General features: G+C 38.7%; 1 long non-coding RNA gene across 1 annotated transcript; it reads left to right on the top strand.

Moving 5' to 3' along the window:
• Positions 1–4,944: 4,944 nt before the first annotated feature.
• On the top strand, positions 4,945–25,665 carry LOC103481944 (uncharacterized). The gene is made up of 3 exons (XR_536365.3): positions 4,945–5,382; positions 22,428–22,488; positions 22,976–25,665. It is a non-coding gene; the product is annotated as an uncharacterized LOC103481944 (long non-coding RNA).
• Positions 25,666–25,884: the final 219 nt, after the last annotated feature.

Below are 25,884 nucleotides of genomic sequence, written 5' to 3'. Positions count from 1 at the left end.
AGCGCCGTCCCCAGCAGCCAGGGTCATGAGGGCGCTGGGTAGCCATTGTGGTGCCCTGTTAAACATAGCTCACCCTGAGACCTGTTATTACCCCTCCAAACTATCATCTTTTTCTCCTCAAAACCGGGCCGGCTCAGTCAGTTTAATGAAGCCGGCATTCCAGTGGAGGGAAACCGACATCGGCTCCCACAGTCCCGTGAAGCAGCAACACTTAATGGTGGTAGGCAGCAACCTCCAGAGAGCAGAGTGGCTTTCCGTACACCGCTGTACAACACACTGGACATTTTTTAGCATTCAGTGTGCCACTGTGGTCTGCTTCCATTCTCATTGTGAGCAGTTTTATAATGTTTAGCAACGTTCTTCATGCACATTTAACTTTTACACATTTTGTCACTTTAATAGCAGTAACATAAATGGGTTTAGCTGGATATATATATATATATATATATATATATATATATATATATATATATATATATATATATATATATATATATATATATATATATATATATATATATATATATATATATATATATATAATATACTGTATACAATATATACAATAAAGATCGGCATGCAGCATTTCCTCTAATGACTCATCACATGAACAAACTCATTCACATGTGATTTTAATTGTGTTTATTATGTGATGGATAAACTGCAATTGTGAAACTGTGTCTTCTCAACATTAGCAGACTAGTAAGTTTCGTGCACATTTATAATGGAGGCGCAGCTACTTGTATCGCATAAACATTAACGCGTGCAAAAAAGCAAAACGAGTGTAAACAACTGTATACTGAAATATTTGAATATGTTTGTGACATCAGCAAAACTGCATCAAAGGGATTTTACACCCTTTTTAAACATGTTATTTGTAGATTAAGTTGCATTTTTCAAAAATGTCTGACATTTATTTCAGTAAAAGATGATTCTTAACCCCTTCTAGGGATTTTCAGGTTCTGTGTGAAGCACTACTAGAATTGAACCAAAGCAAAAGCTGAACTGAGATAAGTTCAGCAGCTGATTAGATGAAGCCTTATCATCTAATCATCTGGAAAGCAAATCTGACGCCTGTGTTTTCCAGGCGAGAAGTAACTATGTTACCTTTAGTTGTTATAAAAATGTTGCATATTTATCAATTATAACTTAAAAGAAATTTGATTTAATAATTTAACACCTTGAAATTGGGCCTCTGTCTCTTTAAGGAGTTCCTGCTCTTTCTGAAACTCCGCCTTCAGGAAGTCATCACAACATGGCTCCTCAGCAGATGAGCAGTTCCACCAGGTGTTTGCCAATTGCTGCTGGCTAGTCTGAAGGAGCTGAGTGGACGAGTCACGGGGAAATGAGTGGTTGCCATGGTGATTAAAGGATTCCTCAAACATCCATGAAAGAATCAAAACAACACTCCAGATATGTATTTGATGAGGGAATAACATTATAAAATGATGCAAAAAGAAAACATAGAATCTTACATCAAACTTCGACTTTCGGCTGAGTTGAGTTGTCAGTTGAATTGAGTTGTTCTGTTTGTGTTGAGTTCGCTGCATTTCTCTGGTCCGTAGAGAATCAATGGACAACAAAACCGAATCCAGCCGATTATGTCCTGATTAAAACGTCATTCCACCCCGCTCCTCCTGCAGCCTTCAGCACATTCAGAAAACATTTACTCCTGCAGAAATATATATGAAAAGCTGTTTTATTGTTGTTGCCTCCACTTATGGCATCTGCTTCCCATTTGTCCAGTTGGAATCAATTTCCTGTTTCACTTTTGGAATAATATCAGTTGTTTAAAGAAGGCAGAGCCGCCAGCTGAGTGACAGCGTGGCCATTAGCTTTAGCTTCCCCACTCAAGGACCCCCCTTCATCTGTTGACTTGAATTAGCCTCCCGCTGCCTTTATTAGCAACAGCGGTGGAATCAGAGAAGGCTGTCTGTGCGGATCATTGAGGAAGGAAAAACGGCGGTGGGGGGGCAACCGCTAAGTGCTTCACTTCTGATCTCTGATGGAGGTCACGGGGTCGCCGCTCAGCCTCACCCTGATGACTTGTGACACCGCCTGAGCAACCAAAACCACACACACACACACACACACACACACACGCACACACACGCGCACACGCACACACACACACACACACACACACACACACACACACACACGCACACACACACACACACACACACACACACACACACACACACACACACACACACACACACACACACACACACACACACAAATACAAAGGATTTCATTTCACGAACACGCAAAGCCTCTTCCATGAGGAGATTCTACGCTGATACTATCCTGCACAACTCCGTGCTCTCGCTCTACAAACGATTGCGAGGCTCAAAGTGAAAGGCTATTTTAGGTAGCTGTTAGAAACAATTAATGGGTCAACATGAGACTCAAGCTCAGTGTTTACAGGAAGTTTCCTCTCTAATCACGTCACCAAATTAGCAGTAATTTGAGGCTCTGGGTGAGACCGGTCTCATTTTACTTACTAGTTATGCCTGATCGCACCGGGCCGAGGCGCTGTAATTAAGAATGAAATGTAATCATGTACTTTATGATACATGTTCTTAACGACACTCCAACCCAGAGAGATTAATGCCTGATGGGAAAAAGAAGATGAAAACAAAAGGGCAGCAATTTCCTTTTTAAGAATACAACATTTCTCTGTATTTTTATTTCTTTATTATACATCACAGTATAAGATACATATAGCAACATTTCATTACATTAGCGGGAAAAAAATACTTGCATTAGTTAATAGACGAATATTAATGACCATTGTCTCCATAAGTGATTATGATGAACTGAATGAATTGACTCTAACATTAAAACAACCATAATAGTCATAATAGTGATGATAATGATAGTCAATCGACAAATTATCTGTAAGAGGCTGCTGAATGTAAGCATACAATGACTCGATTAATAGAGTCCAAATGTTCTTTTTTACTGAATGGAGTTTGATTATATGCAGGAATTACATCGGACGAGAAAGGAAGAATAATACAGAAAGTCGCTTCACACCATTGTTTTTTTATGTTAAAGTAGTTATGAGACGAAACCTGAAACCTGCTTTTAGGATGTAGGAAATGTAAATGAGGAAAAAAACACCATAATTCATTTCTCTGATAAGGTCAAATTCACCTAAATAATATGCACTGCGATTGCTGATCTAGTGATCTACCATTGATTATTTTGGTCTTGGAAGGTAAAAAGCCACAGAATGACATAGCAAAAAGATTAATAAATTTAAATGAGTTTTTTTTTCATGCATTTTTGTTTAATGCTACTTTTCTGACTAAGATTATTTATAGTAGTTAGTCTGTTGTTTTTTTTTTACATTTATTTACTGATTGTGTTTTGATTGTTTATGTCTGAGTTAGCACAGAGAGACATGTTTCTTCTGCTCGTCCATTACAACACTGGAAGCGACAGAAGTAACACCATGTCCAGCTGTATCCTTCATTATTCCTCTTTGCGGAGACGCAACATTTCACGTTTCAATTACAAACAACATGTAACACTGGTAGCATAGAAGACTACATGTATGTCATATTGGCACAACAGCTTCAAAATTTAAGCATCTGCATCTCAAACATGCACTTCAGTGATCTGATATTAATAATAATGTTATTTGATCTCATGCCAAGTCACGCAGAGCTCTGTCTGCGCCTACAAAGATTTCAGTCATCAGCAGGGAGATTTACTCTCTGGTTATTTCAGCTAACAATTGTTTGACCAGTTCAATTCAGCTCAGTTGAGTTGAGTTCAGTTCAGTTCAGTTCAAGTCAACTCAGTTCAACTCTATTTATGTGTTGTGAAATAGACATCAAAGAAAAAACTCTGTGGTTATGTAATTGTAGATTTTTCTTTCCCAAATAAAAGACAACAGTTGCACCTCTTCAAACCCTTTAGTACAAGCGCACAGGTTGTGTTCTTTGGTTCACACTTTTAAAAAATATGTTATTCACAATGACACCCTGAGGCACCAAACCTGCCTCCATTCTGCTCTTGTCCTGTGAAGCCGGCGGTCTCAGTGACCCGGTGGAGAGGAAGTCAGGGGTCTTTAGTAAAACTCAATCAGCCTTCAGTCCAAGTTGTCATCAAAAGCTACACATAATGAATAACATTAGCTTTCCACGTAATGTTATTCATTTCATGTTTGCATTTATATAACAGATCATTTTGATACCACTGCATTCTGTAGAAAAAGAGGCAGCAGCAGATCAATAACTCAGATGTGTTTTCACTTTTCTTGTAACGTCTCACTCTGTCCTGTGACCCATGGAGGGGATGAACGCTCCAGTCTGCTCTCCTTCCCTCCCTGCCTCTCCCCCAGACTGTCTCCTGTGTGTTTATCTTCTCATCAGGGCCCTTTATTGGTAAATACAGGGGGCCTGTTGAGCCGGCCCCTTCGCTCGCCCTCTCTCTTTCTCTCTCTCTTTCTCTCTCTCTCTGCGCTGTATCATCTCTTGCACTCTGACATCTTTGTTATCCGTCTGTCCATCATCTGTGCATGTGTAGTGTGATATGCGTGTCTGGGAGTGTAACCATAGCGCCCGGTGTTTAGGCTATTAGAGCCGTCTATTTACAATCTGGAGTTTCTTATTGATTATGTCTGCCTTCGCACATTGTTTACACGAGGAAAATAAATAACACATGTCACCGAATCACTCTGACTCAATATCTTCTTTTACCTTTTTACCTTCACCTCACACACACACACCTCACACACACACACTCTCCCTGTTTTCCTCTTAACCAGATAATGTTTTACCACTTCTTTCTGTGTATATATATATATATATATATATATATATATATATATATATATATAGGTTTGGACACCTTTGGGGAAAAATGATCAGTAATAGATAGCAACAAGACAAAACTAAATATTTGTTGTTCATTCACCAGTCACGAAACAGTATGACAATAAAAATCCTGGAATCCTTTTACTGACTGATACGATATGTTAAAAATGACTAATATCAGTCGATTACCGATATTTACCAATATTTCACTACATTGTGGGGAAAACATGACTACAAACCGAGGCAACAACAAGAAGTGAAATATCAGTTGTTTATATTGGTCCAGTTTTATTTATCGGACCGATGGTACCGACACGCTAAAATGACTAATGTATCCCGATGCCCACATTAGTGCTGATATATCGTACATCCCCAGTTTGAAATATAGATTTATGTGCACCACCAGACACTGTGTTATGCCGGTTGTCATGGTGACACACCGCCAGTCCCTGTATGTAAATGAACATGATGCATGCAACCAGCCTCTCACAGAGTCAGCCCAGCAGCTGAGGGACTGAGAGGCTGAGGCCGGCGGCTCTTACGTCACCATGTAAGTGTTTCCTATCAGCTGATATTGATTACTGTTCATTAGTTGTTTTGTTTTACATATCTGGCAAATATCTGAAGTTTTATCCAGAGTTTCGCTTTACTCCATATTTTTTTTATTTTTAAGAAGTTAGGCAAGGTGACAAACCATGAAACCACAGGGCAAGCTACTCAACAGGTTGTTGCTAGGCAACCAAAGAGTCACTTAACTGGCTGTGAGAGGCTGATCAGCTCAAGTCTTTCCTCTGCCTACATCCCCCAGAATGCCTTGTGATTGGATTCTGGATCGCAGTTCAGTGGATATTCAAAATATTGAATATTGAATATTCTATCAGATATAAGATTATCTTTTGATACTGGTTGTAAAACAGATTACTGATTTACTGCCCAGCCTCTGGTTATAATTAAGTTCTAATTAACAATCGGTAGTTTACTAATATTGAGGTAATTAAATGTTAATAAGCATCAAAAACATGACAATCACAAAAGACACAGTGAAAATCAACTTAAATGAAATTAGCATTTTCAATTAAGATGTTTTTTTCTTTAAATATATAATATGTCCATAGTTAACTTATTCTTAGTTAATTGGTGACAAAAATGTATAAAAGTGCAAAAACCTATATTATTTTAAGATTTGTGCTTATCTGGTAAAATTATTTTGTGTAAGGAAACCAACCAGCATGTAAATGGTTCCTAAAATTGGGATCAAGGATCCAATGTGGGTCATAAATGATTCAGGAGGGGGTCTCAAAGTCCTCCCCTGAAAATAAAACAAAAATAAAGAAAGAAATGACTTTAATAATCATACATAAGAAGTTTCATGCCTCCAACAGAATTATTTTGGGTGTTGAAAGCTGGAATGGTTTGGGGCCTTTGCAGTCATGCCTTATTACAAATGTTTAGTTCCATGCATTATTCTGAAATAGGTCGTCACATCATCACTTAAACTCTTTTTTTATTTCGTCTTTTCAAAGACTTTGCTTCAGCTGATTCAGTGTTTGGAGCTCCGTCTACTTCGCTGTTCAAGAAGTTTTGTCATGTCAACTTCTCCATGAAATCTGTCCGGCTGGGACGGATTTCATAATTTCAAAGCCGCAGCAGCTGGGCTGAACTCTGTGCACGCGTTAAACAGGGAGTTAAAGTGAGCGACTCTTTGGGAGTGGGAAAAACAGATTTTCACAGCATAAATCATTCAGCTCAGCGAAGCTCCAACACACCTGAAAACATTCGGGCCAGAGACAAAACTCCACCACGTTTTAAACTTCATGGCGTTTATGTGGCAAAGCGACAAGCAGCTGAAACCAGTAAGACTCGCTCCTCCCCTCTATGTGGAGGTTTCTACTGAGACAAATGTGAAATGTCACAAACATGAAGCAGGAATATACACTGGGAAGAAACTCAGTTTACAAAAATGTTTGATGTGTAAGTTAATAATGTCCTCCATGGTCCTATATGAACCCTATGTTGTGATCATTTAGCTGATTGTTTAAAAAAAAAAAAATCAAATAAAAAAATTAAAAGCAGGCATAATCCATTCCTTCTACACATTAAGGACTTTCCTGCTTTATAACAGCTTTTATATCAATCAGTGATTAATATCATAACTATCATTCATATATTATGTGCAGTATCTTTAAATGATGTTGCAGCTTCTTTTGTTTTGTGTGTTTGGACACGAACTGCTCTATTTGACATTTGTAAAGTTTTGCATCTTTTCCTTTATCACAACAAACAGAACGGAGGACGTCCAGTCCAACGCTTAAAACCACAAATTATGACAACAAGCATCAGAACCAGGGTACTTACAGTCCAGGTGCTGATTGTATGTCAAAACAAAAACATCGCAAAGAAAATGTAATGTTGTCGCTCATTTTTAGTTATTATATAAAGTGTGTTAAAACTTGATGTGGATGAAGCCAAAGGTGGTATTATTATTATTATTATTATTATTATTATTATTATTATTATTATTATTATTATTATTATTATTATTATTATTATTATTATTATTATTATTATTATTATGTCATGAAACATGATCCTAACACTCCACCAAATGTTCTCTGTCACTTTCTACGACTGACAATTTTTACGTCGACATGAAAATGTGTCAAAATGCAGCAACATTGTATTTTAATGCTGTAGTCCTCATTGCATTTGCCCCAAAGGGCGAAAATTATTAGCTAAATTTTAGCTGGCATATTTTCAAAAATGTTTATTCATGTCCACAGTATTTTTTTTTTTATATTAATCAAACTGAGGAACCTAAACAACAGAAGTTGAGGCTCTAAAGTAGCATCGTGTTCTGTTGGTATATATATTGTTTGTTCTGTTGTTGTCTTCTTTATAACTTTGTAATGTTGTGGTTTTATTGTGTAAAGCACCTTGAACCACCTTGCTGCTGATATGTGCTACAGAAATAAACTCGATTGATTGATTGATTGATTGATTGATTGATTGATTGATTGATTGATTGATTGATTGATTGATTGATTGATTGATTGATTGATTGATTGATTGATTGATTGATTGATGTATAAAGAAGGGGAGGAATGCATTTTTGCCAAAAAAAAAAAAAAAAAAAGCTGAGAATTTTTGAGAGTTATCTCAGAAATTTTCTAGAAAAATGTTGGAAATTCCGGAGCTTGAAAATTCAAAAATGTCCTACCAAAGACTCAAAATGTTCTAGATTAATCTCAGAAATGTTCTAGAAATAAATGTAGAGATTTCTGAACAAATGTTTTACCAAATGTTCGACTTTACAAACTCAGGCATTTCAAAGTTTTTTTCTAAAAACTCTTTTTCAAATTAATCTCAGAATTTCTGAGTTTATATATATATATATTAGCAGAAATGTACTCCTTTTTTATATCTACAATGAGCTAAGTACGCCGTGGTGAGGGTTCAGTCTGGACAGGTAGGTTCCTCCAGATGTTTGGTCTGCCACCACTTTCTACCATAACTAAATGTAACTCTATAGGACTGTGGCTGAGTGTTTGCTGCAGAGTTGAGCGTTGCTGATTGCGTTGCATGTTATAAAAATCTAAACAACTACACAGCCTTTCATGGGTCCCGTGTTTATATTTGAGCTGGAGAGTGCATATCTACGCTCTGGCCTTCCCGGAGTGGGGACCAGCGAGTGTGTGTGTGTAGGGATGTGTGCGTGTGTGTGTACGTTGGGGTTATCCTCTCCAGATCACCTCTCCACAACAATCACAGGGAGGATGAGATGAAAGGGAGCGAAGCACGGAGACGCGGCGTGTTTACAGCAGCGAGGCCTGAATAAGAGGCTGCGGCGGTCGGTGGCTGTAACTCGAGCTGCGTGTCTGGATGAGCGCGGAGGGCAGCGGGGCTCTCTGAGACGGGGACTTGTTATTCCACAGTCGCACCACAGATCGTGACCAGCAATCAAATAAACTGTCTGCAGTTTTTTGGGGGGTCCTTTAAGAAACAGCTCAGCAGGTTTTGACCTAATGCAGCAGCTGCACGTAGCGTCAGATGCTCTTAAAGGGGAAGTGTTATGTAAAACTAACCTTTCTGAGCTTTACATCATGTTAGGGTGTTACTCCCTCATTCAAAACATACCTGAAGTGTTAGCTTGATTCTTTCATGGCTGTTTAAGAAATCCTACAATCTCTATGGCAACTTTTCAGCTGCGCAGAATGCCTGGGTGGACTTAGCCCCGCCTTCATTCACAACCCAGCTGCAGTTTCCAGCTCCGGGAGCAGACCTCCACCATGACTCTCCCTCTCTGCTCCTTCAGACTAGCCAGCAGCAATTAGCAAACACCTGGTGGACCTGCTCATCTGCTGAGCTCGTTATAGGAGCTATTTCTCCATACAACGCTGGTAAAAACATTATTAAAGGTTTAATAGAGGAGCCATGTTGTGACGACTTCCTGAAGGCGGAGTTTCAGGAAGTTTCTTAAAGAGACAGAGGCTCTTTAAGCCTTAAGGCGTGAAATTACAAAGTCAAATTTATTATAAGTCATGTCTGATGTATGTGGCATTTTTATAATAACTCAATAGTTACTTGATTGCGCTAAAAAAATGGCACTATGGAGAACACATAAGCATGTTGCACAAAGCAGCTGCGTGATTGGCTCATTGCTGCTCTAGACTTCTGCTGTTGGATCCGAATGGTGCATGTCAGAAGTCAGCACAACAGAAAACATGCATGTCTAGTTATATTTATATTTATATTTTACTGGAACAATTTATTTTTCAGTGATATGAGCAACATGTGAGCAGAATTCCTGAAGTGAGACGGCATATTTTTGAAATTATTAATGTCATATTTTTCACTGTCAGACATGAGTTAATTTAAGCACATAAAGCCTAGCATGCTTTAAGGCAGAGGTGTCCAAAGTGTGGCCCGGGGGCCATTTGTGGCCCTTGAACTGAAACTGTGCGTCCTCCACCTCCCAGCTGCAATTTAACAATGATACAAATCTGACCTGTTCAGCTCAGGTGCTTGACGCAGATGGAGACATATTTGTAATCAGCGTGGAATTATTACCAACAAAATTTTTATACAATGGAAAATGCTAAGTATGACACTGAACATGTGTTAGTTTTTTATAGTCAAGCTTTTATAATAAGTAGAATGAAGTCCACCCAGAAACCATTGCTGAAATTAGCTTTTACTTATAGCTTTTATAATTTTAGCTAAATGGAGCAAAGTGAGTCCAGAATATTTGAAGAAACGTCTCTTTTAATATAAGAAACACGAAAAATCTCTTTTTCGTTTTTTTAATCTATAATGAATAACATCCCTTTCTTACAGAAAAACAAAAAAAAACAAATGAAAAAGTTGGACAGCTTTATTTGCTTGTTTTTCGTTTTCTTGCCCCTTGAGTAGTTTGGAATCAACGACTTTGGCCGACGTGACAAAAAGTTTGGATTCCAGTATTTTAAAGGTAAGTTTGGAATATTCTGAAGTGTGATTGTGTGAAGAGTTCACTAGTAATAGTTACCTTACCTGTTGTAGAAAGATGAAACGTCAGTGGAGAAGCTCACATTGAAATCATTCAGCCTGAGACGGAGATGACCTGCTGTTCCCTCTGCGGCCAACAGGGAGCAGTAGAGGCCTGGTAAAGTCTGCAGAGATCCTCGTTAACGATGTCGCCTCACCTCTGGCTGTTCAGGCCCTGACCCTCACCCTGCAGGCCTCAGTCTGTCTGCATGGGTGTGTGTGCGTGTGTGTGTGTGTGACATAGGAGAAATAGAAGTGCTGTGGAACATCTCTCAGTGAGTCTGCGTTTACATTCCCAGCCTGTGTGTGTGTGTCTAAGCCTGCCTGTTGTTTTTGAGAGGCTGTGTGTGTGATCAGATCTCAGTGTTCAGTCTGGTGGGTGTCGGATCGCTGATCTGCAGAGCGAACATGACTGGATGTTATGGAGCCTCAGCATGCATGTCAGTGTTTGACACACACTTTCCTCTTTTGGCAGTTTAACTTTAGATCGCCTCACTTTTGCTTTGACAAAAGAGAAGTAAGAGCAGAATTTAAAGAATGAAATGCAAAACACCATGCAAAACGGACTTATTTTAATTTATGTATTCAAAAATATTCTTTATGTTTTGCCTTTTATATTGAATTTGAATTCAAAGCAATTTTTTTTTTTATTCAATTTCAATTTTAGATTAATCTTAGGAAGATTTTCCAGGCTTTTATTTTGGCTTCAAAACCCGCAAGAAGTTAGAATTGTAACATGAGTTGCAATTGTTTTTATTAAATTAATATCCTTATACAGTATGTGGTTAGTTTGACAACATCATTAATTAACAGAAAACATTTAAAATGTGTCACATTGTCTTTAAAGCTAGTTGCGTGATTTTTGTAGAAGATGAACTAATTTGTCTGTTTGGCTCCAGATTCAGCCGATGAAAGCAGAACGTCGCCTCAGTCAAACTTTCACAGACTCTTCCTGGTGGACAGAGAATATTTCTGCGTATTTAACGAAACAGGACAGATAATGGAGCTGCCTTAGAGCCTAAAATAAACCAGGTACAGGTGATGTCAAAAAATAGCCAAACTAATCAAACTATTAAAGCATGGAGTAAAAAAAATGACACAACACTTAGATTAACACATATCCACAAAACGCCTCCAAGTCGAATCAGTTCACAGTAAAGTGAAGCAAATCCCATCTGATTGAAGCTAAGTCACTGCCCATGTCTGCAGGTTTATAGGCCTGGTCTGAGCGGCGCTTCCACTTTGGAGCACATCAGTATTAACTCACACCTGACAGAAAATACTAAACATGTTCACAAGGCACTTTATCCAGTTTATTTTCACTCATACAGCTCAGCTCAGAGCCATAAATCCACGCTGGTGGCAGCCTTAGGTTTCAGGAAATCTTTTCATTTGACCAAAACGGTTCTTCTGACCTTAAGTAGCATTTACGTTTCGCAGAGACTCAGTTAGTTTCTTAGAGGGACTCGGATGGAGAACATAGAGGAACCTGCAGTATGGAGGCCTTTCAACATGAAACACGTGGAGACGGTCAGGGATTACAAGGGTCTGATTGCTGCGATGGCAAGAAAGATTTCTCTGTTCATAAATGAGGAGTATAAATAATGCTCCGCTTGTATTTTTATGTAAAATTAAATGTAAACAAAAACAAACTTCTTTAAAATTCATTTTTGCTTTTTACATTGTTTTGTCATCTTTTGAGAGATGCCTCATTTTTCTGTTGGAGACTATTTTAATTTACATTTTGTCAGGGTTTTCAATAACCTCAGGCTTGTATGAATTAATGAATGAATGAATGAATGAATGAATGAATTGCATTGCTGGTTAGTACAGCCCATTAGAACTGCAGACCCTCATCAGACCTTGTTCTTCTCATGGAAACTCTGGTTCTACAATCAGTTCTGAGCTCCATCTACACTGGAAATTAAATGAATAATTTCCACACTTGATAGTCCAGAAGTTCACAGTCTCTATCATTCTTTAGTTGTTAAAATAGCTTAACAAGTTAATTCATATCAATTTATTGCTGTCCTCTTCATATTGAATATACAAAGTCTTCGTTTAATATGGCAAAATTTCCATTAACGCTCTTTTCATCCATTCCAGGTGTCAAGCAGCTAATTTTTAACAAAGAGTTTGTCCACAAAAACTGCATCTTTTTTGTAAATCACCCCTTCCTCTTCATTAAGATCCCGTTTAAACACTCCTGCTGTTCTTAACCTCTCTTACATAATTTAAAGAGAAAATCTGTGCTGTTATAACTCACGTTTAACTCCTTCCTCTGTGAGGGTCATAAGACAAAACGGCAGAATACCTCACAGTGCTCATCTCTGCTATATCTGCTGTTCGCTCATTTTCTCCTTTAATATATAACAATCATAACATGGGAAAAATGTCTCGTTACAAATAATCTGCCAGTGGAGCTGGTACCTTTTCATCAGTATAAAGGAATAATTGGCTCTAAACAAGATTCTATTTCTTGCTGAAAAGTTACTTGTAAGTTAGTTTTGTATTTTTTAAAGAGCACTGAGATAGCTAAGCCAAAATCTAGACCAAAAACATTTGCTAAGATTTTGTGCTTTTGCAGCGTTTCACCCCTGACATCACACTTTTTGTGATAACTTACTACTGTGGAGAAACTTTGATCATCTCTCTGTTGCAGAATTGTTTTAATTTAGCCACACTGGAGGGTTTTTGAGCATAACTGGCCTGTGTAAGGCCTCACCGCATTTAAATTCAGAGTGGAACATTCCAAAGCCAAATGTTTTTAGCATCCAGAGGTGGAGCTGCTGATGGGATCCTCTGGTCCTGCTACACAAACCAAGCCTGAGAGAGTTTAAGGTTACAGACTGATGGTCAGACCTTCTCCTTCAAACATTTCCTGCTAGGGAGCAGAACTCATGGTTTCTGTACAAACCCACCGTTGGTTTGACTCGCTCATAGTTACAGACATGCCTGAACGCGATATATAAAATTCACTGAGCCTTCTGATTATTGGGAGAGAATTATTAATAACACGTCTCTAGAAAGAGCCTGATCTGCTCTTCATACAAAAACACAATGAGGTGTAATCAGTCAGCCAGACAACTGTGCGGCGTTCAAGTTCATCGTGTAAAAATGAACACACGATGTTCATTTTTTTAACAATCATGAGTGATTGTTAAGTTACTGTCACTCATGAAAATGTTCATTTGAGAGGATTCATTATATATTCCCAGTTCCAAATGTGAAATCCAGTCGTGTTGTTCATTCTCGTGTGTGTGTGTGGGGGGTGTGTGTGTGTGTGTGTGTGTGTGTGTGTGTGTGTGTGTGTGTGTGTGTGTGTGTGTGCGGGTGTTTGTGTGTGTGTTTGTGTGTGTGTGTGCCACTGTGAAGCTTCAGCTGCATTTCCACTGACCATATAACTGAGCAATTTGACATTTTGAAAATATATTTGCTTTATGGAAACATGCCAATTTTGGAAAAACTTGTTTTTTGCTAAAAATGTTTTTATTTTTTGCAAAACTACAATACAGTTTTTTTTTAATTCCTCAAAATTTGGCACTTGGAAAAAAGAATAGCTTAATAATAACACCCTATTTTGTAAAAGGTTTTTGATTGCAAGTTTTTATTTATTTATATTTTATTGAAAGTGGTTTATTTAGCAAAACTGTAATAGAAACACTTCTTCACATCATAAGTCACATGATCAACACTACTGTGCCACTAGCGCAAACTACAAAGAAGAAGACAACAGGAAGCAGTAGGAGGATGACGGCATGGCATTGCTTTTTTAATGACATTGCATGAACAACCTTATTCACGCAAGATTTTAAATGCATATTTTTAATCTAATGCAAACACCACAATTGCAAAATTATGGTTTTTTTTCAATATTAGAGGAATATTGAACATATTTCTGGACTACTCAGAGGTTTTACCTGGATTTTCCTCAGAAACATTCTCCCGTCTCCTACCTGTCCTATAGCAGCCGTCAGTCCTGCTGGCCGTTCCAGCTGCCGGTTCCCACGCTCTGCTCTTCCAGTCAGCGCTCACGCTGACCTGCAGCAGAGGCTAGGCCTGTCCTAGGATTGCGGTCAAGTACAGGAAGGGAGGGAGCGCGAATCAGAGCTGACCCACAGAGGCGCCTTCTGTCCGAGCCAAACGAGGGCCTTTTCTGGTCCACTGCAGTGTGTGGAGTGTAAACAGACTGGACAATAACATAGAAGCAGAAGGAGAACAGGAGGAGGCAGCCGACCGCAGGCCTGTTTGGCATCTGCTCACACCCGGACAGAAACAAGCTGCAAGAATCCACACAAAGACAACACTAATGCAGATTTTTATTTTGTCTATTTCACCCTGTCATGTGCTAGAAGAGGCGAGATGCATCTACTAACAGAAAAGACCATAAAGTCGGTTAGCATGACTCAGAAGAATCTGAAATATTACATTAAAATATTTGATTTTAGTCTTTATCACTCAGACTTTATCGCCCACAAAACAGTTTGACAAATAAACAGAAACTTTCAAAGGCAAAACTCGTCATTGGCGAGGCTATGACGCCATTCCCACACTTTTCCACTTGGCGACGCATTTGGAGAGCCTTCTAATTCACATTAGTCTCTTTCAGTCTGAGTCCAATAGCAAACCTCGAAAGTTTGGCTGAAATTTGACCTTTCAGACAGGAGTTACTGTCACTTCCTGTTTGATGGCGAGGACTTCCTGTAGGCTTTGGAGCACGTACTGGGGGTTATCAGCTGTTAGTGGACATGATTTCATTGTTACGACGTACACGAGCCTGGAGGAGTCACGTACACCTCGCTGCAGCAAACAGAAAGGGGCGGGGACGGACCACTGTCAGTCTTTTACCTTATTTGGAAATGGGCCCATTGCACTCCGGAAGTGAAGGGGGCGCTATTTCCTGTATTATCCGCGTTCTCCCGTTTAAATTTTCTTTTGAAATCTGCAATATAGCTTCATCTGTAGGAAGGAGGTTCACTCTAAGCATGTATTTCAACTTCTCTTTTTTATTTACTTCATCGCAGCGCACAGCTTTTAACAAATTCCGTAGCTTTCTGTGTACTTCTAAATCTGCTTCTTAGTCGCATCTTTTCGGGCCTGCTACTGCCTCTAGTGGCATGGGGGTGGTAACACAACTAATATAAATATGTCACTAAACGAGAAAACCACAAAATCTTTATTATTTACTATTAATTTCGCCATTACTGGCAACGTGAAAGATAAATTATCTTCTAAAATACCATATTTTTCTTCAGGATGTAAAGCTAATTAGGTGACATAAACAACATCTTTATACATTATAAATAATATCTATATATCTCCATCACTTATGAGGAAGAAAAGAAATAAGACATGAAAAACAACATTATCAACAATAAAAAATACCATATAAAATGTATACATAAGAAATTTAATTGAGCAAAAGTAAGTAACGAACAAATTAATTAGGTTCACAGACGAATAACCACGGTTGTTAAACAAGCAATAATCCACATTTTTGTTTTGTTGGTAGAGTCCTATATATAGGAAAAAATATGATAAAATTATTTAGTCTTCCAAGGTGGAAATTTTTCTTTGACTCTTAAACAATAAAATAAAACTCATTAATATAATCACAATATTAACAATTTGTGCATCAAGTAAACACTTAGCATGCTACAGGTAAATGTTGTCATTTAATTTGGCTAAGAATTATTGCACTGTCAATGAATGACTTCTAATAAATGTTCTCTATTTACCAAAGGAACACAGTAACGCCTTCATGAGCTCAAACTGACGAAAAAAGAGGATGGATGCTCTAAACAGTTTAGACAGAGTTATTTTTGGTTTCACCACTATTTACCTACTTTTTCCTGCTATTCCAAGTATTCTTAAAAGATTGTCTGTTAGTCAGCAGCTCATGTGACCAAACCAACCGAGGAGATGAAAAGCTAAAGCCCTCAACAATTAAAACTTGAGATGACTTAAAACTTAAGTTACATTTTTAAGTTTTAACATTTTAACTCATTATTAAAATGTTAACATTACTTAACTAGAGGTAATGTTAGCCAATGTTACCTCTAGCTAACCAGAGGTTTTGCACGAGTTGCACTTGTTAGGTAACCCCAAGATCACTGGGTCTTCTTAAAAGATAGAGTGATGTTTCTTAAAAAATGTAGCCAGTGTTTTCAGCAAAATTGAGCTGTCCTGGAATGATCCAAGGTATTTAAAATTTGCCACAGTTTCAACAGGTTGGCCATCGAGTGAAACTGGAACCGCTTTCAGGTATTGTTTATGTCATTTTATTAGCTCTTAAGAAAATTAAAAGGTATGGTGTTTTGTGAGGGACTTTATATTTTTTGCGGTTCCAGTTATGCGAGAATTAATAATAAATAATAAAGACTTTGGTATTCTGATTTAGTAATGTATTTATATTAGTTGTGCTACCACACCCACACCACTAGAGGCACTAGCAGGCACGAAAAGATGTGAAAAAGGAGCAGATTTAGAAGTACACAGAAAGCAACGGAAATTGTTTAAAAACTGTGAGCTGCGCTGATGTAAATAAAAGAGAGAAGTTCAAATATATGCTGAGAGAGACACTCCTTCCTAAAGATAAAGCTATATCACAGATTTAAAAAGAAAATTAAAACGGGAGACCGCGGATAATATAGGAAATAGCGCCCCCTTCACTTTCGGAGTGCAATGGTCCCACTTCCAAATAAGGTAAGAGACTGACAGTGGTCCGTCCCCGCCCCTATCTGTTTGCTGCAGCGAGGTCCTTCTCGTCTAGTGGGCGCTGTGGAATCAAACTAATGAACTCTTTAGAGTTCAACAAAGATCTTTCACATCCAGGTTTGTGCAAATCGGATCATGACTTAGAACCCAGGGGATTGTACTGTGATTCGCCACTCTGCTACGCCCACATATTCCAGCCAACAGTCAGCTTTGTTTCTATTGTCGTACAATTGAGTAATTTGACATTACAAAAAAAAAAATGAATTTGTTTAAAGTAAACACAGCAATTTCTAAAAAACTCAAAATTTTCAATTAAATGTTTTGGTGCTGGGATGAGATGGTTTATCAAAATTGGTTTAGTTGGCAAAACTGCAACAGAAACACCTTTTTCACATCAAACGAGTCACATGATCAACAACCAGATGTTGCCACTGGTGCAAACCATGAAGAAGGACAGGAAGTAGTTGGAGGATCATATTTTAATAACTTATTGGGTGAATAAACTTGATTTTAATTGTGCGTCTTATTTAATAGAAACACCGCAATTGCAAAATGTAGCTTTTTCGACGTCAGTGGAATATTGACAAAGTTTTGCGCATGTTTCTATTGCAGCTTCTGCGCAGAGCAGGAGTAAACGTCACCATCTGACTCAGTTTGAAAGTTGTAAGAGTGAATTCCTGATTCATTAATGACCAGAATTCATAAGATTTATAACTTTAAAAGGATATGCGCTGTGTGTCTATGTGTGTGCGTGTGTGTGTGTTTGTATTAACTGAAGGTAACACTTGATTGTGCTTTAAAATGGCACTATTTAACTGGAAAAAACACAGTACTCTCTTAAACATTGACAATAGGAGTACCCTGAGAGATGCACAGGGAGATGAGCCCAGCTTCGAGTTGGAGAAGAAACAACACGATTGGTTATTTTCCGTCAGATCTTTCTCAAAACTGGGAACCATATTTGGCCGAGAACATTGGAACCGTTTCATCTCAACTCTCAAGCTTTCAGTATTTAGAAGGTTTTTCATTAAACATTCCTGTTAATGATTACGCAACATAAAGGTGGCAGAGAAACCGAAGAAGCAGCTGTATAAATTAGTGAATGACTTACTTTATGAAGCGGACGTCAATCCCTCATTATCCTGAACTTTTCTCAGAATCCGCTCATCTCAGATCCATCCAGCTCTCATTCCTTATGAATAAGTGTTTATTATAATTTAAAAATGCTAGACTAATGCTAATGATGGACACTCATAATCATCTATCGGTTTGTTTCATTTTGCATGAGTATAAATTAAATAATGCTGATTAATGCATTCGCTTTGAATCAGAGGTTTGATCATTGATGCTTGTCATTAATTCATGCAGATTTGGAAGCTGGTTTTACGAGGGTTCTTTAAATACTGCATGTTTTCTTTGGTGAAAAATACACGAACACATTGATAGAAGCATTAGGGGCTTCTCCATTCCTTTTGATATCGTCTGCCTAGCTGCTGGAGTTATTGATATGATTTTTGTCTGGTACAGATAAACTAGCAGAGAGACACCTGTAAATATGCACCACAGGCAGACATGTCCAACAACTCAGAGCGTCTTATCAGAATCCCGATATATGGAAGAAGAAAAAGGGATAATTATGATTGAGGTGAAATAAACGATTCAAACTCCACTACCTTTTTCACACAAGCTTCACTGCATTTTATCTGTTAGTGGAACACAAAGTGAAGCAGTGGACAATTGTGAAGTAAGTGGAAGGAAAAGATTCAGGAAAACTCTGAAAAGTGTGGAGTGTACGTGCATCCTATCTCAAAACTTTGTAGAACCATCATTTGCTGCATTTAAACTATTGAAGTGTATCCCTATCATATTTGCAAATAATAATAATAAAAAAAATTGAAATGGTTGCCAATCATCCCAAATGATTTGTGAGCGAAGCGTGAGATTTGAACCGAGTCATCCAAACATCTTCTTTGTTTTTAAAACTCTACCAACGAGGCTCCTGGTCTCATCGGGTCAAACGATAGCGTGAGAATCTCTAACGACCAGATCCTCCATAAAGAGAAGACCCCCATAAAAATCTCCATAAAATACCTCCTCCTCTCTGTCATTACCCACCTCCTGAAAACAATAACGCTGTAAAACACTTATATTTTTACTGGAGTTATAAAAAAGTACCTGCTGAACATGTATTTCATTTTAATGGTGATGCTTGCTTTATGGAGGGCGGTCATATGAGCCATCAATAGGATAAGGCGAGAGTTCACAGAGGATGGATGTGCAAACACACACACACACACGCACACACACACACACATAGTGCAGATCCTTGAGGACTGATGGGTACACACAGAAACAGAGCTTGCGTTTGGAACAGGACCCAATAGATTCACGTTGCCTTGTTGCCTACTTAACCTGCTGCAATTAGCAGACAGGAAAAGGTCTGGTCACTGAAAATGTAATCACAAAATTAGTAGCGTGATACATCAACCCAACATACGTCTATTAAGTCCAGGTTATGGATTCGGCATTCGTTCATATCAGTGCTGACGATGGCAGATAATTGGGCACGCTAATCCAGTAATGCTTACAAATGGCCACATTACGTTTGAGCAACGCTGATTAAAGCCCCACGTCAAACATTATGGCCACGCACACACACACACGCACACACACACAACTCTACGTTCCCGCTCACACACACAGCAGCCGACAATTTTCTGTATTTGTGTTGCCCCCATCAGAGGTCAAAGTGTGGCTTCGCGCCGCATTGACAAGTGACACCGCTCGTAAACAGCGCTGTCATTAACTACACCGTCGTTTGCCAATACATCACACTCTACTGTCATAAAAACATAGAAAACACATTGCTGCGCTGGTTATTACGCGCTTTAAACCTTGACCAGCCAATAAAAAATGACTGAAATTACAACGATGGTATCAGAAGGGTAATTCTTTATGAGATTTTTATTATTTTTTTTAAAGAGTCTCAACTAATAAAATTGAAGTCTATCCGGTGCTGACCACAGATTGCTGAAAACAAGTCAAGTCAGGTGGAAATGTTACAGTCACTCTTCTGACTTTGCTGATTCATTTTTAGGTGAGGGTTTATCATAGCAATAACATTTTCTTCAAATATATATATATATATTCTTAGACTTGCTCATGTTTCATTTACCTCCAAATTTGAAAAGCTAACGCGAAAGTGAACTTTGGGTATATTGAAACTAATTTGGCAAAAAAAACAGATCTAAAAGCATTCATTGTGAAAATACGTCCAGTTCCTGCAGCACTGCATTAGCGACACTCGGCTTTTAATAAGAATGCCACTCAGCAACTGCAGCCCACCAATCTAATAAAAGATGGCAGATCAATTTATGACTGAATATGAAATGTCTTATGCACATGACCTTATGGCTGCCTATTTAACCTAATAAAACTAATATGAGCCCCATATATCACTTATTACTGATAGAGGATCAATACTGGATTCAATTAGCTAATGATGCTGAAAGGTACTTCCTGGATCTGTTCAGATTACAGAGCTTTGTTCGCTGGCTCACCTTCGATACGACTGCTCTGAATATTTACAGTCCTGTTCATTCAGGCTTGTCATTTAAAGTTGAGGGCAGACTAATATTTTCAGGTCTCAGTTTGGGATGGCAGATATTATTTTGGGGTAGAAGTTGATCCTGTTGTCTTTCGTTTCCATTCAACTCACCTAGTTTTTTACCCAAAGGAAAGACTGACACATAAAAAGACCAGAACTACATCAATTCTCCACTCCATAGGGAAAAGTGACATTTAGATGGGCAGAATTATGTGTTTTCCAGGCACATAGTACCAATTTATAACACAATGTAGTAACTATGTTAACTTCATTTGGTAGAAAGATGCTATATATATCAAATACAATTTGAAGGCAATCTTACTTTGTAATTTAATGCCTTGAAATTAGGCCTCTGTCACTTTAAAAACTCAAATTCTTTTTGAAACTATGCCTCCACAGCATGACTCCTCTGTTCACCCTTTAGCGTTTTTACCAGCGTTGTATTGAGAAGTAGCTCCTATAATGAGCTCAGACCCACCAGGTATTTGCTAATTGCTGCTGGCTAGTCTGAAGGAGCTGAGCGGAGAGTCATAGGGTTAGAAAGTTTGGTAACTGCAGCTCAGAGGAGGAGCTGCAGTTACTTGTAAAGCTTAAAAATATAAATTTTACGTAACACTGACCTTTTAAAGTTCTTGTTATGGTTAAAACATCTATAGTTTGCCCTGTTGTTGCCTGGAGCCACTGAATGTGCCCAGTTTTCTTCTTTTTTTTAAATGCTAACATCTGCACACCAGAGTCTGCATGTGCATCTGATTCACAATCCCATACAAAGGAAGATCTGCTGAGCAAATTGCTCAACAGATGCAAAACGTGAAGCTTTTCTCATGGAATTAGCTATGAGGAAACATTTTGTTATCTAAGCTGTTGTGCTTGGGAACAAGAGCCATGATTAGACTGTGAAGTGAAGGCATTTATGACTTGATACAAAATTAACCTATATTCCATCTGGTGTGTTTGATGGGTGAGTTGCACCGCCTTATCATTAGATTTATCTGCTTTGTAAATCAGCTGCTGAGATCAAGATAAAGAAGGGCGGCGTATGAGATGGACAAACAATTTGTCGTAAAACGTTTTCAAAAGTGAGACCGGTTCGCTGCTGAGTGCACTGAAAAAATAAAACGTTTGATCCAACTTTAAAAAAATGTTGTTTAGTTTCAAGTCACCAAATGAAATGGAAGCATAAACTAAGAAACGAAATACAGAAGGATGAACTGATATGCCAAAACATGAACTGACGGTCTGATCCCCTTCAGAGGCTGAGGAGAAAAAAGGTTTTTGTGATTAAAGGGGATCTGTTGCTCAAAATTAAATTTTTGCATGTTTTTATACTTCTTTTTGGGGTTTTATTGCTTCTAAAAACAGCCCAAGTGCTTTTCTTGGTAATAGGTGGATTTTCTTTTTTGTGTGTTTGGAAAATAAGTCGTTTCATAAACTTCCTGATTGTAGAGTCGACGGCCACTGTGCCGTCACCTAGCAACCCAAGCAAAGTTCCAACATGTGTGGTCAGCTGGTTTTACTGTTGTGGCTGGAAAAGACAAGCGTTTTTTTGTTTACTTCCCAAAATAATGGTCTAAGTGATTTTTTTGCCAAAAACTACTATTTTTTTCTTGTCTAAATCACTATTTGGTAATAAAGAGGTGGTGATTTTTGCCAAAAACTTTTTTTGTTTTTTTTTGGTATAAAATGACTTAGGCTATTATTTTAGAAAGATATGAAAACTAATTGCTGTATTGTTATTGGTTGTGCAGGAGGCTCCACTTCTGCTTCTGAAAGAGGCCCTAAGACAGCTCCTTCTGAAAGGAACACAAAGTAAGCAGAATCGACTAAAGTTTCATTTCCTACGAACAATTGTGTAAAAACCCCCCAGTAAAGAACATGTTTTGTGTGGACCGTAGATCCATCCTAAACTGTTCAGACAAGCAGAACATCCTTGTTAAAGTTGGATATTTGAAATGTGTTGCTCGGTTTTTCTAATGCTTCATACCTTAATGGGTGAATAACAGCGAGTCCCTGTTTATGTGCTGAAGCAGCTTGTCTTTCTTGGAGGATTCTGACTCCAGTCTCTCAGACGTGAGCAGCAGTTGGTGGAGGGCTTTTATTCGATTGTGGCCAAAAAGTCTGGATATCATCAGGCCTGCTCTGCACTCTGTAAACAGAGTGGGCATTGAATACATTAGCCCCCACATCGATTTGAATCTTTCTCTCCAAACACCGCCTCTCCAGCTTTTGTTCTGCTCCTCCGACTGAACTTCCGCCTTTGCTCTTTAATCTTCTCCTCTTGTTCTCTCGCTGTCAGTCACCCTCAGTCCTTTTCAGCTCTTAGGGACACTTAAAGATAACGACTGCTCGCCGTGTCAATTTAAATGAAGTTGATGACAAAAAGATGCCTGTGAAGTTGGGATGTAACCGAAGGAACACAGAATTCCTGCTTGTTTGGAGGAGTTTGGTCTGATTGCTTGGTGGCCAAACTGCAGCGGTCTGTGAGGGAGATGAGCTGAATGCATGTCGCCTGAGAATAAAAGTAATCTGTCTCCACAGGTATGAACAGTTCCAGATTCACTTCAAATATAATGTAAATAAAATAAAATAACAGAGAAAGAAGGGAAATGTTTCCTGCTTTAAAAAAAATCACTATATTCGAAAAAAGTGGGAACACAACAAAGAGCATTAGGCTTCAGGCATATCTAGAAATGATCTACTTTTTGTCTTTTCTCATTTCCTCTTGCTTTGAGTGACATTTTTATGTCATCAGCTAAAACTGGGAGTGTTTGTCATTACCACTGGAAACCAGTGGCGTCACTAGGCCTAATTTACGGAGGCTAGAAAAATATTCTCAGGCCCCAATAAATAATTTGGTGGTTCTTTGTTGTTATTATTTCTGCTTTTCATTGGTGGGTGGTGAGCTTAAATAAATAATCACATAATTGTGTCAGTTTCCCTTTATTTCATATAGTTTAGGTATCGTATTTTCCAGACTATAGAGCGCACCTTACCATAAGCTCCACCTACACATTTTTAGAAAAAATAAAACTGGAAACATACATATATAGGCCTCACCGGGCTATAAGCCGCTGATATCTCCGCAGCTCTCGGTTTTCCATAAGGACCCAGCAGAGGGCTGCGTCCTCATAAATCTGCTGGCTTTATTAAGGACTCTGCCCTCCGTCTCCAAAGCCGAACCATGGTTTCGTTCACGAGCTTAAGTGCAGCGGCTCTATTTCCCTCCTGTACTGCCAGATCGACAGCCCTCAACTTAAAAGCTGCATCGTATGAGTTTGAAGAAATTTCTCTGTCATTGTCTGCTGCTAGTATGTTCTTGTTCTAAATGAAAATTAGCACTTTCTTCTTTGATTTACAATTTTGACTTTGAATCGAATTATTCACTTCCTGCTAAAGCGCCCCCTGGTGGTTGAAGAAAAATCCACAGAAAAGCCGCACCAGACTATAAGCTTGGGAAAAAAGTAGCGGCTTATGATACGGTACGATAAAAATACGGTATTAAATATGGCTAGAATTGTTCAGAAGGTGATACAAGCATGAAAATTTGCATGAATGTTCTTTAAAAACCTACTTGGAGTGTTGCCTTCATTTTTTCATGCATTTTTGAGAAATCCTTTAATCTCCATGGCAACTATTGAGCTGTGCAAAACACCTGGGTGGACCTAGCCCCACCTTTGAGACACAGCTTTGATCTTCAGTTTCTAAGCTTCAGGGCTTCCTTCTCATAGAGATGCCCCCCACCCCCCACTCAGCTCCTTCAGACTAGTCAGCAGCAATTAGCAAACACCTGGTGGGACTGCTCATCTGCTGAACTCATTATAGGAACTACTTCTCAGTGAAACACTGGTTAAAAAAAAAAAAAGAAAAATGTTAAAGGATTAACAGAGGAGCCATGTTGTGATGACTTCCTGAAGGCGGAGTTTCAGAAAGAGCAGGAGTTTCTTAAAGTGACAGAGACCCAATTTGAAGGTGTTAAATTACTAAATCAAATGTCTTAAGTCATATTTGACATACACAACATTGTTCTAACAACTGAGGTTAACATAGTTATGTGATTGTGCTGAAAAATGCCACTAGGTGGCTGGAAAACACACAATACTGCCCCTTTAAAAATGATAAAGCAATTTTTGCATTTTTGTTGCTGCTTGAGAGGACAGCAGACACCTGGTGGAACTGTGCAAAAGCCCAAAACGTTTGCTCACATACTGTGTGTCTCCTGGGGGGCCTGAGCTCCTGCTTGTCCCTAAAACTTAGTCCTGCCCCTGCTGGAAACGGAGCAGGCTGACAGGCGACATGTACCACCAAACAGAAAGCAAGACGGACTGCAGGTTTCTTTCTTTATTTATGTATCACCGCAAAGCCGTGTTGATTTGTTACCCAGGCTCAGCTTCATATTCATCCATACGATGTTCTGTCAATTTATGTGACAATTTAAGTGCCTGTTGCCCTGTGTGTGTGTGTGCGTGTGTGTGTTTGGGGGAGGCTGAGGCAGGTGGGGCGGGGCAGGGCATGGCGGGGTGGTGCCCGGCTGGTGGTTGTTGCCTGGCAGGCTGTCCTGTCGCCTTGGCTCCAGTCTGATCACCACCAGCAGACCCAGTTAGCGCTGAGCTGAGAGTGCAAAAGCATGTCAAGCAACACACAGCTGTTTACACACCAGGCCACAAACAATCCGCACCGACTCGCCTCACTCCTGATAAATAATACACACATCAACAGACGGCCACTGCTGTAATGTGTGTGTGTGTGTGTGTGTGTTTGTTGGGAGGGGGGGGATCTGCGAGATTTGACAGGAAATATAAATGAGGAGACACTGAACGTTTTTAGCTATTTATGTTTGTGCATCATTAATTCATGCTCTAAAGCTTCAGTCCAGATTACTTTCACTGGATTCTAGACGTTTTCCTCATGAGGTGGATGAATTACAGGCTTAGCAATAGTAAAAAGCAGATAGAACTCTTTTTTTTATTATTCTGTTTTTTGATTAAAAAACACATTAACCACTTAAACTGGAACACAAAGTAGTAGCATTTACAGGAACCAACTAGTGGTTTGGTACAATTGATTAGACTGAGGAAATATAAACAACACAAGATAGTTTGTTAATAATTTCACTTTCATGAAATAGACAAAAAAAATCTAAAAAGTGAAATATAGTTGATAATATGTTTTCAGTAAACAAGTTGAATCAGTTTAAATGTTTAAGAT

The sequence above is a fragment of the Poecilia reticulata genome, chromosome 2 (assembly GCF_904066995.2).
Source record: "Poecilia reticulata chromosome 2, P_reticulata-male-v2, whole genome shotgun sequence".
Lineage (NCBI taxonomy): Eukaryota > Metazoa > Chordata > Actinopteri > Cyprinodontiformes > Poeciliidae > Poecilia > Poecilia reticulata.
This window is presented reverse-complemented; position numbering and strand designations above follow the sequence as displayed.